A 5,597-nucleotide genomic window follows, 5' to 3' on the forward strand; every position below is an offset into this window, starting at 1 on the left:
AGAGAGATGTGAGTGTGTGACGTGAGATGTGTGTATGTGTGTGTGTGAGATGTGTGTGTGTGATGTGAGTCACCTAAAGGTCCCTGTGTTATTGATTTTCAAATGCACACTTTCACACACAAGGACACACTAACAGACCAAAATCAATAAGATGAGATGTCCCTGATCCTGTCCCTCAGCCCAACACCTGGAATTCCTGCCCTGCCCAGTCAGCCCTACTCCTTCCTGCTTTTCTTCCTTTCTCTTCTGAGGCCAGGGAGAGGGAGGGAGGGCAGGCAGCTGAAAGCTGAGCATCCTCCCCAAAGCGGGCTGATTTGATATGAAAGCCCCACCACGGTCTTGTGGTGATGAGGCAGGACCTGTCCACACAGCAAGGCTTACCATCCGTCTCCTGACATCGAAGAGCTAGTCGCAGGTGTGTCTAACCGTGGCCCTCGGGCTGCATGTGGTTAAGCATAGCTGTGTGTGTGGCCCAACTTACTTAAAACACAGGGGGTTTTGTTGCTGTTTGTTTTTTGTTAGTTTGCTTGTTGATAATTGGATTGAAGAGTTAATCCTCTGTTACAATGTCAAAAGAATGGACATCCCTGATAGATTATCTCTCAACCTAGTCCCGAGTAACCAGAGATAGCTCAGCAGAAGAGGCAGAAATCATGAGATGGAGGACGATGGGTCCCTTGATTCCAGGCCTCAGATTAACCCAGTCAGCACCTGTGGCCTCATGGGGCTCTGGGCTGCTTTCTTGGCGAATGGGGACTGTCATCATATAGCTGAGATTTGGTGCAGCCTGCTATGAGGGCTTGCAGCTGCACCCTCTCTTCCCTGGCAAGGGTCCCCCTTGTCCCAAGGAGCAGAGGACCAGAAAGCAGCCCTGACCCTCTAGGAAAAGGACCCCTCTTGCCCAGATCAATAGAAGGGCGTGTCCCCGAGACCCTTGTGAGGAAGTACAGGGAGCTGTGATTTCCTGTGCCCAGAGATGGTCCTGGAGGAGAGGCCCCAAAGCCTTAGTCCTCTCATCTATGACTTTCCTCTGTCTCAAGGGTCCCCAAGATGGCCCTAGAAGAACCATGCCCCAGACTCTATTTAAAGCCCTATAGCATATATGAATAGAGCATAGTGTATCTGTCAGAGGAGACCACACTGAGCAGCTAGGCCCTGAGGCCATGCCTCAGCACGCCCTCAGACCTCCAGGCCTGATGGAAGGGGCTTTTACCCAGGTGCCCTATAGGGTTTTGTGTGTCTATTGCTCCCCACTTCCCCCTCTCAAGGAAATTTCCTTGATATATTTGATGAAGAATTCCTTACCTGGGCCTCTGATACCCTTTGGTACATGTATGCATTGTGCGCGCGTGTGTGTGTGTGTGTGTGTGTGTGTGTGTGTGTGTGTGNGAGNGAGAGAGAGAGAGAGAGAGAGAGAGAGAATACCCGAGGGCCACCCTGATGCCCAGGAAGCGTGAGGGCAGCCCCCTATGTGGTGGAAGAGGCTAGGCAGCTAGCTACTGGGGACCTTGTGCTGAGGCTTCCAGGACAAAGCCCCAGTCTGGCTCTCCCCCAGCCTCTCAGGGGCACTGGCTGGTCACATCCACTGAGTATTGATCGGTTGGACTTTAGGAAAGAGCCTCCTCCTTCTCATTCCTTTCTGCCACCCTGGAATGGCCACCTTCCTCGTCATCTCGGGGGGGGGGGGGGATACGGAAATGTCACCAAGCTCCATAAAGTGCTTCTCATTCCACAACACAGTTCTGACTCTCCGGGTGACTGTCACCTGCTCCCATCCTCTTCTTCCTCCCTCCCTTCCTCAGGCCTCTGCAACCATCCTCTGGTCCCTGGCTCAGTCACATCAGCCCTCTGCATTCTAGAAGCAGCCATCCCGCCCCCCCTCCCACTCCTCCCCTTCCTCCTCCCTCCAGCTGGAGTTACTTGAAACTTCCTGCTCTCGCTAGGATGGAGTCTGATTCTTCCTCTGCCCTAGCTGGATTTCCAGAACATCCCCGGGTAGCTGTGAAGGATTTTAGGCTCTCTGGGGTGGGGAGGGGGTGGTGTAGAGGAAGATGCATCCCCTTCATTCACCCGGCCCCGCCCCGCTTGGGAGCTGTGCTCTGTGTGTCCCTGGATCTTCTGGTTTTGTATCTGATGTAGTAAACATGTTTTAGGAAGAAAGCAGAAGGCGTGGAACTGTGGCAGGCCCCAAGGGTCCAGAAGTTTGTCCCTCTCTAAAACGCTCCCCCCCCATACTGCTTTTCACCCCACTGAGACCGAATCCCACAAGGTAGGCAAGAACACTGTTCCTGGTGGGGCTGAAGGTTCCCAAGTAGCTTCTGGTTAAGCAAGCTTCCTGTTTCCTCAGGAGCGAGGTCACACAGGTCAGATTCTTGTCAGTCCTGCGGGCCTCATCCTTGAATAAGCCCAGTTCCTCCATCCATGTTCCTGCCTGCTCCCGTCCCCTTGTTGCGGGCAGGAGAGGTAGGGCTGTGTTGGAAAGAGTTCAACCAAATTACAGCAGCACCACATCTTGCCGAGCCCTGGAGCTGCCCTGCTAAGAGCCTCCTTAGCCCTGGGTGCTGGGAAGGATGGTGTACGTTGGGGAAGTTTGAGGTTGGAGAGAGTAAATGTGCCTTGAGCGACCACTCAGAGGTCCCGGGAGGAACGGGGGCGGGGCTTAGCCTGGGAGCTCTGGCAGGAGGCAAAGTTGGTGAGAGTCCTGGGACATCTTACCCCCAGTGTTCCACAGGAGTCATGACCACGTGTGATGGATAGGCACAGGTCTGTCCTTACTCCAGCCCCGTTCCTTGGTTTTAGTTGGTACCCATTTGGCTTTTATCTGCTTTCAGCTTCACCACTAAGTGCGTAGGTGGGGTCTTTTGATATCGGCTCCCCAAAGCCTAAGCCCACAGCCCTTGGAGAGAACCAGGGGCCCCGTCTTTGACACCTGGGCCATCACGAGCCCTCCCGCCTGCAGTTGTCCCAGGGAAGGACCTGGGGGTGCAAAAGGAGATTCAAGACATCCGTATCAAGTCAGGCAGAGCTACCCGCTTCTCAGCCCGTGTCCCACTTAAAACCGTCCGATGTGTAATCACTGAGCTTAGAGTTAAACATTGTGGTCAAGTGCTTGGGTTCCGTCTGTAGATTTAAGTGCTGACGTTGTATCTCTCAGTAATTTTAGATGTCTTTTAAAAAACTGAACAAGTGTTAGACCCGTGTGTGCGTTGGTGGGCACTCAAGCATCCCGTGGGTGACCCCATTCTTTCCCCCTTCCTCTGCGCCACGCCCCCTCCTGCCCCGCCCCGCCCATCCCCACCTGCCTCCACCCGGGGCCCCTCACCTTGCTGTGGTCTTTATCTGCCTATTACTCAGCCTAAGGAAACAAGTTCACTCTACACACGCATAAAGGAAAGCAAATGTTATTTTTAAGAAAATGGAAAATAAAAACTTTATAAACACCACCTGCTGAGAAACCTTTGCTTATTCTGCCTTAGTGTTGTCTAAAGAGTAGATCTTGGCAGATGAGACCCTGTGGTCCAGACTAGCTCAGTTAGCTCTGTGCTCTTACCATTGCAAGAGAGACCTTGGAGAAGGCCAGCCTGATTCATCCACAGAGGACCAGGCACAGTGTGAAACGCTTAGCATTATTGCAAAGATGCCTCCCGTCTAAATTAGCCTCTCTGTCAGTAAGCACACCCCTGCGTCTCAGCTACAAAGCAGAGATAAAGCCAGATTGCGTGTTAACACATCATAGACTCTTCCCTGTGGTTTTTCCTTTAATTAAAAAACATCACTTTTTTTTTTTCCCTGTGAGTGTGTGTGCGTGCATGAGCTGTGTGTAGGTCGGAGGACAACTTGAGGGAACTGGGCCTGTCCTCCCAGCAAGTGTGGGTCCTGAGGATAATTCTGGTTGTCCGGGTTTGGTGATAGGAGCTTTTTTTCTACCTACTGAGCCATGCGTGTGTCTTTTAAAACCACTTCATGGCGGGCAGTGGTGGCGCACGCCTTTAATCCCAGAACTTGGGAGGCAGAGGCAGGTGGATCTCTGAGTTCGAGGCCAGCCTGGTCTACAGAGTGAGTTCCAGGACAGCCAGGGCTACACAGAGAAACCCTGTTTCGAAAAAAAATCAAACAAAAAACAAAAAACAAATAAAATCACTTCATACGATGCTGGGAAATGGCTCACTGAGTAAAGTCACATGACTTGATTTGGTTCCTGAGACCTGTATGGTAGAAGGAGACACTTGACTCTAGCAAGTTGTCCTCTGACCTACACATACCCACACACCCACAGCCACACCCACACTACACCCTCACCCCATATACACAACCCAAATAAAAATATAAAATAATAAAATGACTTCGTAGGTACATGATATCGCCCATTACGGTCTCTCCTGGTGGATTTTTTGGACACTGGTTCTACTCTGTTGATATAAATAGGGGTGTGATGGGTTTGGGCCTCATCTTGGGTTATTTCTCTAGCTCAAAGTTCCAGAAATGGAATGGTCATGTGACAGGTGGTGGCTTTGTTTTCTTTCCCTTCCTTCCTTCCTTCCTTCCTTCCTTCCTTCCTTCCTTCCTTCCTTCCTTCCTTCCTTCCTTCCTTCCTTCCTGTATGAAAATTCACTCTATCTGCATGTACACCTGCAGGCCAGGAGAGGGCATCAGATCTCATTACAGATGGTTGTGAACCATTACACATGGTATGTGGTTGCTGGGATTTGAACTCAAGACCTCTGGAAGAGCAGTCAGTGCTCTTAACCACTGAGCCATCTCTCCAGCCCCTCCTCATTTTCTTAATGCAGGCTGGCCTGGAACTCTGTAGACCAAACTGGCCTTGAACTCATGGCAAACCTCCTGCCTCAGCCCATGAGTGCTGAGGGTGCAGGCACCACCGATACACTCAGCTTGCTTTCTAAGCCACGGAATATGGAAGTTGTCACGTCGTAGCCTTTCCGATGTTTCCAAACACCACCCCAACCTAGTTCTAGAACTTTCCTCATAGGTGTAAGCTGGGGGTGGAACCCAGGATGTTGTGTGAGCTAAGCACACAGGACCAGTGAACTTAAGCCACACAGTAATTCCAACACAGCAAACAGCTTTTTCTGGAAGACTGATGCCCTGTCAGCAGCACGTACTGTGTGAGGCCCCTCCGTGCTGGCCTGCATACAAATACTGATTTCCTAGGCCTTGTACAGTTGGCAAAAGAGCCACGCATTAGTTTTATTTCTTACTGGATCTGGAGACTGTTACACTGTGACTCTTCGGCTCACAGACCTCACTGATCCCTGTAGTTTCAATAAGAGACCCCCCAAGGGCCCCATGTTAGTCCCCACCTGAGAGCCCTGAGGGGGTAGCAGGGCCTTTAGGAGATAGAGCCCAGTGGGTAGCAGGGAATTCTGGGATGTTGACCTTTTCCTCTTTCTCTTTGCTTTTTGGCCAAGCGAACAGCTTGCTCCACTTCGGGCTCCTCCTGTAATGGTGATTTTTCTCATTGTTTGCACAACACACCCGATAAAAGCAACACAGGAAAGAAGGGCTGATTTTGGCTCAGAGTTTGAGGATACAGTCTGTCATAGTGGGAAAGGCATGCATCAGGGACGTGAGGCACA

Source organism: Mus caroli, chromosome 10 (assembly GCF_900094665.2).
Source record: "Mus caroli chromosome 10, CAROLI_EIJ_v1.1, whole genome shotgun sequence".
Lineage (NCBI taxonomy): Eukaryota > Metazoa > Chordata > Mammalia > Rodentia > Muridae > Mus > Mus caroli.